Genomic DNA, 13,063 nt, shown 5'->3' with positions numbered 1-13,063 from the left:
ATTTCCATAATAATCAGTAATGTTCTATAAATTTTACAGAAATTTGGTGGTAATTTGCATGATGTCTCTTGAGAAATGCCTATTTACATTTATTGTCCATTTTAATTGGTCTATTTGTTTTGTGAAATTTTTTAAATAACATAATATGGAACTTTTATTTATGTGATTTCTGTACATCAGGAGGACGAGGGCAATCCTTTACAAATGGAGCTGATTTTACCAAAATAAATGACAAAACCAAAGCAGTGTCTGACATGGATTCATGGGGCTTTATGGTTCAAAACCAGCCAAGAAGTTTGTTACAATCTCTTTCAGCTTTGCATCTGATTGTTTTGAGGTTTTCCTGTCAGTTCTGATATTGTCCAAGAGGGACAGATGCTGGCTGATAACATGAAACAAAACATTCTTAAACTTTGTGATCTTATTGGGCTCCATTTTATCAAGATAACCCCTCACACCTGCATAGATAACAGCCACATGTTCTTTAATAGCCATGGGAGGGCACTGCCCTTACTTTAACAACTCAGTCAGACACACACCATAACTCGAGAGCTGTTGAATTGCAGCAACCTCCTGATACTGATCCAACTCCAGCTTCATGGTACCCGCCACCTATCTCATGGCCCTGGTCTGGCAGCAGATCTGACATGACTGAGATACAGACAAACCCACATTAATGGAAGGGTAAATGCCTTTATAGAACAATTCTTTTTCCAAGAAGATCTGTCCATCAGTGATAAAATAACATTTGTTGGAATGTAAGTGGACACATCACCAGCCTGGGTTTTTGTGACTGGTAAGGCAGTCAAAGAGCCACCACAAAAAGAATCATTCAGCTCGGCTGCTCTCATCAGCAGCCAAGCGTGCAGGTAAAACACATCTTCAGGATAGGGTTCACGACCAGAGGGTTGGTACAACAAGAGAGACATTTGGCGGTAAGCCACAGCCTGTTTGGATAAATCATCATAGATGATCAAAGCATGCTTGCCATTGTCTCTAAAATATTCTCCCATGGTGCAACCAGTGTAAGGAGCCAAATACTGAGTGGATCAGCATCAGAAGCAGTAGCTGGCACCACAGTGGTGTTCTTCATGGCATCTGCATCTGTCAGTCTCTTCACCAACTGAACAACAGTGGGCCATTTCTGATCAATAGCAACATAGATACAGTACAGCTTCTTCTTTCCATCAGTGAGAAGTTTCTGGTTGATGACTGTGTTGACAGCAATTGATGTTTCCCCAGTCTGTCTATCACCAATAATAACCTCATGCTGACCACAGCCTCAGTGCCAGTCTGCATTGGTTACAGCACTGAGATTTGGAGAACGATTTCAGGGGCTTTGAGGTCCACTTGTCTACAGGTCTTGGAACAAACTGGACCCTTTCCATCAATGGCATTACCAAAGGCATCAACAACATGGCCCAACAGTTCCTCACCAACTGGAACATCTGCAATGGCTCCCGTTCTCTTCACAATATCACCTTCTTTAATTAGCTTATCATTTTCAAACATGACAACTCCAATATTGTCAGGTTCCAAGTTCGGGGACATACCCTTTAAGCCTGAAGAAAATTCTACCATTTCCTCTGTTTGAATATTCCTCTGCCCATGTACTCGGGCAATACCATCACCAATACTTAAGACACACCCAGTCTCTTTGAGGTCAACAGATGTGTCAGCTCCAAGAATCTGCTCTTCACGAATGGAGGACATCTCAGCAGTGGCAGTATTCCGAAGTTGAGTATTAGAGGCATGGAGATTTCTTGAGCCAATGAAGGATGTCCCCAGAACATTTTTGGAGACCAGCCCTGCCCTTCGAGGTAGGGCACCGGCCACAGCTGCAGTGACGTACATGGACAACATCCTCACAGCTTTTCGGGGAGATGCTCTGCAGCCACAACTTCCAGACAACTGGCCTGTGAAGTTTCTTATAGCTTTGTTTTACTAGTGAATTTTTGGATGTGTGTGTGTGTGTGTGTGTGTGTGTGTGTGTGTGTGTGTGTGTGTATGTGTGTATGTGTGTGTGTGTATTCTAGATGTCAACTTCTTGTCAGCTGTATATTTTGCACATAATTTCTCTCTTTGTATAGGTTTTTATCTTCACTCCATTAGTTGTGTGTAACCCTGTTGGACAGATCTTTTCCTCTTTAACTTGTTATAATCCCAGTCTTTAATTTTTGCTTTTGATTCATATTCAGACAAATTGCTGTCCATTCTAATAGTGAATCCCCTTTTTTTCTTCCAGAAGTTTTATACTTATAGGCATTATTTTTTAATTTTTTAAATCTAACTTGAGGTGAAAACTGGTGAATAATACAGGTTTTTCGCTTATGGATGCCTGCCAATCATTTCAAAGATGGTGTTGAATCAGAAAGACTGTTCAGTGGGCGAAGACATTTCATTCCAAGCCTGATCACCTGAGTTCAATCTCTACAACCCATGTGGTCAAACAACAAAACTGCCTCCCACAAGTTGTCCTCTGACCCACAGTGTATTCTGTAGTACACATGTGGAGGTCAAAAATATGCCACCGGCATGTGAATGCCACTTACTGCATTTTTAAATATCTTGCCATGCTAGTCATTGTGTTTCATGGCTGTTGTAGCTAAGGAGTTTAACTGCTGTCTTGTCAGATCTAGCTTGAATCATCTGAGTATTCTGTCCTAAGTGTGTATTGTCTTCAACAATAAAGGCTCATCCTCAACCCATGAGAGGCAATCAAGGGCTACAGTGATAATCTATATTATTTTGGGAGTCACTTGAACTACACAGACCAACCCTTTGAAAGGAGGGTTTCTTCTAATTTGTACTGGTATTTTTGTTAGTCTATTGTTCTTGTGAGGAACAGTGTCAACCCAAGTGGCTTGACTTCCTTTAACACACACACACACACACACACACACACACACACACACACACACACACACACACAGCTCCTGCATCTATGGCTCAGGGAACATCACAGAAGAGGGGGTCAAAATTTCATAATAGTCAGAATGCCAAGAAGTCTTTCATGAAACAGTCTCTCCTAGAAATCATTGCATGAATAAGACCTGAACAATGACAGTATCAATGGAAATTTAATGTGGAAGGGGAATTTTTCCATGGGGCCCCATCTAGACAAAGAACTACAGGTAACTAACAACTTCTAGGAGAAGCAGAGTTAACCTCTACCAGGGATGAAGCTTCTTATTTATCCAATACAGAGTGTTCATCCCTGAAACAATTTACATAAAAACAACAAAAAATGGATCTGGAAAATTGGATATATATTTGTGCATATACATACCTACATATATATGCACGTAACAATAATAATCAAAGAGAAAGGAGGCATCAGCGTAAGAGTGGGAGCATAGAAGAAGTCTGAGGGAAGTTAGCTGGGATGGGCTAGACAGGGGAAAGGAGGATGAAAAGTGATGTAATTATATTTCAGTTTCAAACATTGTTTTAAAGTGGTGAAGGTGGACATTCTATCTTGTTCTTGCTCTTCAAAAGCTTTAACCTTTTCTCTGTTCAGCTTAATGCAACTTTTTATTATAAATGGCCTTATTTATGTTAAGATATATTCTCTCTATAAATTTGTTCAGGATTTTCTCTTGAAAGAATGCTCTACTTCACCAATTGCATTCTTTGCATCTATTGAATCTTCACCACTGAGAAAAACCATTGATGGCTTTTCTCCCCAGCAGCCTGAAAATAGCCTGGAAAATAGCCCCTTCAAATATTATGAGCACTGGCAGAAGTTTTTAAGTCATTTCCAGCTTAATTTCTCTATGTCTAAAAAAAGAAAGTGCATTATTTTGAACCTGTAGTGGTATTTCCTCTAACCATGACTTGGGCTATAGGGTCCAAAGGAAGTGGTGCTTCCTGCTGTTGTACATGACCTTTTCTAAGGAGTTGGAGAAGGGTCACATGCCCCTTCTCCCTGCTCCTGCCTGTGAGATAGATTTGCTCCCAGTCAGATTAGAGGACAACTTTTGCTGTCTACTCCATTCTGTATTTGTGAGTGTATTTCCTCAATTTATATCTTAATAAATTCTGTTTCCCATTTAATAGACTCACTTTGATTGGCCATAAATTAGTGGCACTCAATGTGGGACACGAACCCACGACTCTGAGATTAAGAGTCTCATGCTCTATCAACTGAGTAGGCACACAAGAGCAATGACAATCACCTGTGTTATTCTGTGGAGCTTTGAGATCTTCTTGTCCAATAACTGATGAAGATGTATCCTATACTTAGCATGAAGATTTTCATTTAATAACACAGGACTTCTGGGAGAAAGCATTGTCAACACATATAGGGCACCTGAGTATAAGCTACTTTTTAAAAATCATATATTTTTATTACCTTTAAATTTTAATTCAATACATTTTGATCTTTTCCATTTGCCAAGTCATCCAAGATCCTTCCTAACTCTCTACCAAACAAAGTCCATGTTATCTCTCTCTTTCAAAGAACAACAAAACACCAAAACGTAACAAAAGAAAGCACAGAAAAACATGGAGTCCAATTTTTCTTGTTATTGTTGTTGTTCAACTTTTCCTGAGTATGAGGCCTGCCCTGGAATGTGGTTGATGCATCCAGTGTCACTCCATTGGGAAAAAAACTGATTTCTTTTATTCTCAGCAGATATCAACTACAAATTGCAAATAACTTCTTAGATAGGGGTGGGTCTTTGTTCCTACTTCCTTTCTCTGTGCTGGGATTTCATCTGCCGTGAATTTGTACACATCTTGTACATACTGTCATGGTCTCTGTGGATTTTTGTGTACAACAGTCCCATTGATGGTCTCTGTGGATTTGTATTTGCATCAGCCCCATTCTGTCTAGAAGACACTGTTTTCCATTTTTAATTAAGAAATTTTTTATTCATTTTACATACCAATCACAGATCCCCCTCTTCCTTCCTCCAAGCCTTCCAGCCTCCCCCTAATCCACCTCCCATTCCCTCCTACAAGAAGGTAAGCCCTCCCCTGGGGAATCAGCAGAGCCTGGTATATTCAATAGAGGCAGGTCCAAGCCACTCCCCATTGCCTCAAGGCTGTGCGAGGCATCCCACCGTAGGTAATGGGTTCCAAAAAGCCAGCTCATATACCAGGGATGGATCGTGATCCAACTGCCAGGGTTCCCTTAAAGTAGGTTAAGCTATACAGCTGTCTCACTTAAGCAGAGGTCCTAGTACAGGCCTGTGGAGGCTCCACAGCTGTTGGTCTAAAGTTCATGAGTTCCCACTTGTTTGGTTTGGTTGTCTCTGTAGGTTTCCCCATCATGATCTTGATTACCCTTGCTCCCAGAATCCATCTTCTCTCTTTTTGACTGGACTCCTGGAGCTCAGCCTGGTGTTTGGCAGTGGATCTCTGCATCTGCTTCCATCAGTTACTGGAGAAAGGTTCTATGATGACAGTTAGGGTATTCACCACTTTGATTACTGGGGTAAACCAGTTCAGGCACCCTCTCTACTATCAGGTGCTAGGGAAGTTCCCAGAAATCCACAAGGATAACCCAAGCTTAGACTGCTGACACTATTTTCTTAGTCATTTACTACCCCTGGCTCTTCACATTCTTTTTGCCTCTTCTTTCACATAGGTCATTACATCATTTCCCTCCCCCTTCCGTCCAACCAATTCAATATTCCCCTCTATCCCATCCAAACTCACAGCCTTTTTTCTTTGATTATTATTGTTGCATATGCATATACACATAAATATAAATATGACCTGCTGAGTCTATTTGGTGTTGCTTATGTGTATGTGATTTTAGATATGACCATTTCCAATTTGGTATTGGAAAACCAATTAGGGAGCTTATCTGTGTGGAAGACTAATTCTCCCTCTCTCAGCACATAGCAGTTGCCTGCAGTTATTTGTCTAGTGGTGGTGCCCCTTGAGATCTCCCCTTCTGTCTTTATCTTGTCTATTTGCACAAATCTTCTTTTGATATCCATATTGTTGAGGCATCGTGGGTGAAGCTTCCTTATTATTTCTAGGAGACACAATCTCAGATCAGACTTCCCAGTCATCTGGCATTTACTCTTTTTGCCCCTCTTTTGTGATGTTCCATAAGTCTTTGGTTAAGGAGTTGTATCACATACGGATCTGTTGGGGCTTGACACCTGTGGTGATTTGAACAGGAATGACTCCCATAGATACATGTGTTTGGATGCTTGGGCCATAGGGAGTGGCACTATTAGGAGGTGTGGCCTTGATGAAGTAGGAGTGGCCTTGTGCAAGAAAGTGTGTCAGTGGGGGTTGGCTTTGAGGACTCAGATGCTCAAGCTAGGTCCAGTGTAGCATTCTCTTCCTGCTGCCTGCCAATCAGGATGTAGAACTCTCAGCTCCTTCTTCAGCACCATGTCTACCTGCATGCTGCCATACTTCCAGCCATGATTATAATGGACTAAACCTCTGAAATGTAAGCCAGCCCCAAGTAAATGTTTTCCTTTATAAGTGTTGTCATGGTCATGGTGTTTCTTCACAGTTTCTTCTTAATAGAGACCTTAAGACAACATCCCACAATTAGTTGATCTCTGTATTATGAGTAGTTATGCTTTTCTGTAATAATCTCTGTACTGTCAGTTCAGTTTGCTATGGCATTATGGTTAAATTTGGTAGCTTATGTGTCATGAGAGATGTATGCATTTCTTTTAGAATTTCCAATTCAGTAACATACAGTCATGTATACTAGTTGATAATTTTCCTCTGTATTTCTGTGGCATCAGATTTAATATATCCCTTTTCATATCTTATTTGGTTTATTTAGGTCTTTTCTTCTTGGTCAATGTAGCCAAAAAGTTTTGAATTTTATCTATTAAAAGCATCATAATTTGTTAATCTTTTGTACTTTTTGTTTTTGTGTCATTAATACATGTTCTTTTGTGTGCTACTTCTTTTTTATGCTGTTTCTATGTTCATTTTTTGTGCTTTTTTACTTATTTGAGGCATGTCATTGGATTGTTGATTGGAGATCTTCCTCCTTTTTTATGCAGGCACTTAGTGATATAAACTACCCTCTTAGTACTTCACATGCTATATATCTGTTTACATTTGTTTCAAGAGCCTTTCTTCATTTCAATACTTTATTACTTATTGATGATTCATGAAAATCTTTAATTTCTACATATGGTTATAATTTCTGAAAATCATGTTTATTTCCAGTCTTACTCAAATGTAGTCAAGAAGCTTTATATGATTTTTTATTGTTTTTGTTTTTGTTTAATTTATTGAGACTTGTTTTGTGGCCTAACATATCATATATTTTAGAGAATATTCTACATACTGCTGAAAAGAATATGTTTTAAAATTGTACTTTTAGATGAAATTTCTTGAAACTGTGTACTAGGCCCATTTATTTTATAGTGTAACTTTAACATTATCTGTTGCTTTGTATTTATAAGATGTCCACCAATGAATGTGAGGGTTTTTTTAGTGCCAGCTATTCTTGAATTGGTGTCTAACTCTTCACTAATATCTAATGAGATCTGCTTTATAAGATTGGTTGGTCTGGCATTAAGTACTCACATAGAATTTTTACTTTTTTAATAACTGATTCCTTTCTCACAATGTACTGACTTTATTCATCTCATTTCATTGTTTGACTTCTGGTTTAGGTATAGTTATCCTGCTCATTTGTGGTTTCAGTTTGTATGGATGTTTTTGATCATTTCATTTTTAATCTGTATATTATTTGCAGTGGATTCAGTTTCTTTTAAGCTGATGTTTTAAATTTAATTAATTTATTTATTTTACATCCTGACCAAAGCCTCCCCTCCCTCCTATCCTTCTACTCCCTCCCCCACCTCCTTTCTGCCCCCCTCAGTTTACCCCTCCTCCATATTTGCTCAGAAAGGGGCAAGGCCTCCCATGGGCAAAGCATGGCATATCAAACTGCTTGCCATAAGACTAAGTACCTCTCCTTGTACTTGGGCTGGGGAAGGCAAGCCAGATGAGGAATATAATCCCAAGATCCAGCCAAATTACCAAAGACAGCACCTACTCCCATTGTCAGGAGTCCCACATATAGCCCAAGCTACACAACTGTCACATATATGCAGAGGGCCTAGGTCAGTCCCATACAGGATCCCTGGATGTTAGTGCAGACTCAGCGTTCCCATGAGCCAGGCTAGCCATTTCTGTGGGTTTTCCTCAGATGTCCTTGACCCTTCTGGCACCTACAATCCCTCCTCCCTCTCCTTAGTAGGACTCACCGAGCTCAGGCTAATGTTTGCCATGGGTCTCTGAATCTGCCTCTATCAGTAACTAGATGAAGACTCTGTGATGACAACCAGGGGTGTCACCAGTCTGATCACAAGAGATGGCAGGTTCAGGCTATGTATCACTGCTGCCAGCAGTCTTAGTTGGGCCCATCATTGTAGGCTCCTGGAAGTTTCCCTTGTACCAGGTTTCTACCTAACTACATAAAGCCTCCCCTTTCCAGTCATCTTTCTCAGCACTCTCCCCCTCCACCCACTCTCAACCCAGTCCCTCAAGTTCCATTGTATATCAGCCAACAGTCCAACCAGGAGATCTCCTCTATTTCCCCTTCCCAGAGAGATCCATGCATCCCTCCTTGGGCCCTCCTTGTTACCTAAACTCTCTGGGTCTGTTGATTTTAGCATGGTTATCCTTTACTTTACAGCTAATATCTACTTACAAGTGAGTACATACTGTTGGAGCCCATTTAGGTTTCTAGTGGCTTTACCCAGCAGGTCTGCATAAAGAGGATAATTGAATCATGGGCCTGCTACCAGGTGTCTGAGACGGTCTGCACTTGGCTGTGCTAGTGGGAGGTCTTTTGCTCCACCCCTTGGCATTCCTTTAAAAACCCTTTGGCAGAGACCCTTGAGGCCATACTATATTTTCCATCTTTTTCTCTCCCCTCTATCCTTCAATCTAATATTTCCTGCTGCCTCTACTCAAGAGTACTCTGGGAAAATGTGGGGGTGAGATGGCCCCCAACAACATACCATGGTTGTCTATCTGTGTCTGGGTTACCTCACTCAGGATGTTGTTTTCTACTTCCATCCATTTGCCTTTAAATTTCCTGATGTCATTGTTTTTAACAGCTGAGTAATACTCCATTGTGTAACTCAAGAAACTAGACATCAAAAAAATAAAACCCAAATAACCCAATTAAAACATGTGATACTGACCTAAACAGAGAATTCTCAAAGAAGAATCTCAAATGGTAGAGAAACACATAAAGAAATGTTCAATATCTTTATCCATCAGGGAAATACAAATCAAAATGACTTTGAGATTCCAGCTTACACCTGTAGGAATGGCTAAAATCAGAAACACAAATGACAGCTTATGCTGGAGAGGATGTTAAGCAAAGGGAACACCCCTCAATTCCTGATGGGAGTGCAAACTTGTACAGCCACTTGGGAGTCAATATGGTGGTCTCTCAGAACATTGGAAATCAATCTACTTCAAGACCCATCATTACCTCTCTTGGACATATACTCAAAGGATTCTCAATCATACCACAAGGACATTGCTCGGATATGTTCATAGCAGCTTTATTTGCAATAGTCAGAACCTGGAAACAACCTAGACACCCCTCAACCAAAGAACGGATAAGCTGAATTTTTTTCAAATTTTTAAAAAAATTTTAAATTTTTTTAAAATTAAATTTTAATTATTGCATCTCATCTAATATTTCATTCTGCCCTTTGAGTAAGAAATAGTTATGTATGTGTTGCCTAAGCAAACTTGATAAGTTTTAATTTATTGTCTTTATTGATATTTGTATTTACTCTTAAGAATTTCATGTGTGTGCAATGAAATATGAACATACCCAACCCTCATTTTTCCTTCCAACTACCCTAGGAGGATATTTTCCCTAACTTCATGTCTGTATTTTGTTGTTGCATTTTGAGAACCCATTAAGCCCAACTAGTACTAGGGTGTGGGACCATCCACTAGAGCATGGGAAACATTCTTACCTATCAGGCAAACTCAATAAGTTTTCACTCTGTTCTTCTTTGGTGTATTGGTTGAATTAGCAGATTTTGTACTTTCACATGCTTACATGGTGGCAGATTTAATCCTGTTAGTTCAAGATGTGACATACTTTTGTAAGGCTCACCTAGTGGTATTAGAATCTTGATGATACTGCTTCTCTAATAAAATCTTTATCTGTTTTTGTTTGTTTCTGAAGCTAGCTCTTTCTGGCAATTAGTAGGCAGTTGCTTTCCTTTCATATCATTTTCTGCCCTGGCTTATAATATTTATGCTAGAAATTTCTTTCCTAATGAGGTTTTGTTCTATGTGACTTGATTGTTTTCTCTTGCTGTCTTTACCATTGTTTGTTTTCCTTGAACTTTTGGCAATTTAATTATGTATGTTGAGGGAAAATATTTTTGATAGAATAAAATTGGAACCCTTTGGGCATCCTAGATCTAGATGCCTGAATATCTTCAAAGATATGGGAAATCTGTTTTTTTCTGTTACTGTTATTGTTGTTAAATTGATTGTGTCCCTTTTCAGTACTCATCTTCTTTCAGAACATCTATAATGTAAATATTTATTTCCTTAATGGTTTTTCTTATGTTTCCTAGGTTTTTTCACCTGTCTCAGCTATTTTTAAAGCTCTGTATTCAAATTCAGAAATTCGTTCTCCTTGAAGTAGTATATTACTGAAGATTAATTCTATGTATTTTTTTAGTTTACTGAACCCTTCAGCCCCACAATTTGTTTTTTTTAACAATTTCAAACCCCTTACATTTTTATTCTGATCACAGATTATTTTCCAGTTTTTGATCTACACTATGTTCCATCTCACTGAACTTTCTTCAAATTATTATTTTACCTTTTTATGGGAAATTTATTTCTCTCAGGGTGGAGTATGTCAATAGAGAAGGTTGGTGTTCCTTTGTAGAAATCTTACATTTAACATGTATTTTGCATCTCTACATTGTGCATCTTGTAACTTGTCTCTTCCAATTTTATATAGTGGCATTCATAGTGAAATGTTTTCTTCTCAAGATTTGTCCTCGTGACTTTTTTGAGTAAACTACACTGACTTTGGCTCTGTGCTGCCTCAGTAGTGCAGTCTCTATATAATTGCTTGTGCTGTAGTAAATGTTTTTGTTGCTAACATGCATTTTTGTGGTCATGGCTACAGAGATCTTTTGGAATTGTTTCAGTCACTATACTACATACATCTTATGTTGAACAAATTTAATAGTGGATCTGAGTATGTCCGGTGTGGGCAAGGGTGCAGGGTACCTATCAGTGCCTGAAGGACATGTTGGGACAGGACTTCACTAGTAAGTATTGGCTAACGGAAAGTGTTGTAATAAGGCTAAATCATACCAGCATGTCTGGATAGCCATGATATGCTGTTCCTGTCAATAAAGCCTGATCACAGATCATTACCTTATGGCTACCTTGGGTTGGATCCTTACCAAAATATATTATCATAGCAAACATTTGAGTCTGAAGGTTGACAGATACCAGGACTGCTTTTGCAGGCCTATGAAGATATATCATACCTGGCTGCTATGACAAAGCAACATTCAATGTCTAATAGCCTCATATGGCTGGATAGCTCAGGGCAGTCATATTTGGTGTGCATGTTGTACACATCAATGAAGATGGAGTACATGTCTGTTTCCATGGAGTCACAAACATTCCGATTGACCAGTGGGGAAATGGTGCAGCATGTATGGCAACAAGAACAGGGACATTCTGATGATTGTTGGTGGGATTGACACAACAAGTATTGGAATCCAGTACCTATCAGTTTTTACAGGAGCAGTTCTCAACTTGTAGGTCACTACCTCTTTGGGGGGTCAAGTGACCCTTTCACAGGGGTCACCTAAGACTATAGGAAAACACAGATATTTACATTATGATTAATAACAGAAAACATAAAGTTATGAAGTAGCAATAAAAATAATTTTATGGTTGGTGGTAATCACCACATGAGGGATTGTGTTAAAGGATCACAGCATTAGGAAGGTTGAAAATCACTATTCTATGGGCTCTGAATGGGAGGTATTCTTAAAATTGCATTCTATGTAATAGAATGTGTAGAAAATGGCACAAGGTGAATTCTCCCCCCTGGAGTAAATCAATGATCCTCACTACCTTTCAACTTCCATATCCGGGTCCAGAGTCCACTGGAATCTTTAACAGGAAAAAAGAAACCTTGTGGAATATGAGATATTAATGATAGTTGCTAGAAACATAGTATTATTGTTTCTGTTCCACAGATAGTCAATGCAATGTGCATTGTTCCCTTCTTAATAGTGTGATTTGTGTCTTAGTATTTTACAGATACATTTTATTCACATTACACTCAATCACTCTCTCTCAAGTATTCTAGGCTAAAAGTTGCTGCTTATACTTTTTTGGATTATTTTTTATAGGGGGAAGTAAATAGAGGTTCCTTCATCAACTACATTCCTGCTCACACTTCATGGCTGTGTTGCAAGCCCACCTGTTTGCATCATACTCTGTTATTGTTTTAAATATAGCTTTGTTGTTTGTTTGGGGCAGTGTCTTTCTATGTAGAAAAACTGGCCTGTAACTCACTATGCAGCCCATGCTAACATCAAACATGAGAATGTCCTGCCCTTTCCCAGCTAAATGATGAGGTTTGAGACATGTGCCACCATACCATTTTTTTTAATCCCTTTAGACATCTGAAACACAGTTTACAAATGTTCTTTCATAATATTTTTGGATCCTTAATTTTCAAAATGTGAATGCATCTATATAAACTCTCCAGTTTTCATATCAGTGCTTTCCATCTTGAAACTCTCTACTGTGAGCTGTTTTGAAGTGGTGATTGCTTTCGGTGGGAGTTCACAACCCTAGATTAAAAGAAAAACATGCTGAAACAGTTTGAGATTGCCTCTGTCAAAGTCCAGCCAGTTTTACTGGCTTAGGAAAGTGTTTCGGTGATAATTTCCTAGCTGGAAACTCTCCCACCATGTAAGTAGTGTGAAATTGGTCCCCAGGCTTCTTTTGCATCACACAGACCCTGTGGTTCAAATGTACTATACTTGAAAGTTTTCAATTTGCGATTGTTAGTCAGGGCTTGGAATTC

At 39.1% G+C, this 13,063-nt stretch overlaps 1 pseudogene; it reads right to left on the bottom strand.

Moving 5' to 3' along the window:
- Positions 1-270: 270 nt before the first annotated feature.
- Positions 271-1,863, bottom strand: LOC114706498 (annotated as a pseudogene).
- Between the last annotated feature and the right edge of the window lie 11,200 nt (positions 1,864-13,063).

The sequence above is a fragment of the Peromyscus leucopus genome, chromosome X (genome assembly GCF_004664715.2).
Source record: "Peromyscus leucopus breed LL Stock chromosome X, UCI_PerLeu_2.1, whole genome shotgun sequence".
Taxonomy (NCBI): Eukaryota; Metazoa; Chordata; class Mammalia; order Rodentia; family Cricetidae; genus Peromyscus; species Peromyscus leucopus.
The sequence above is the reverse complement of the archived record's forward strand: the minus strand, read 5'-3'. Positions and strand labels throughout refer to the sequence as shown.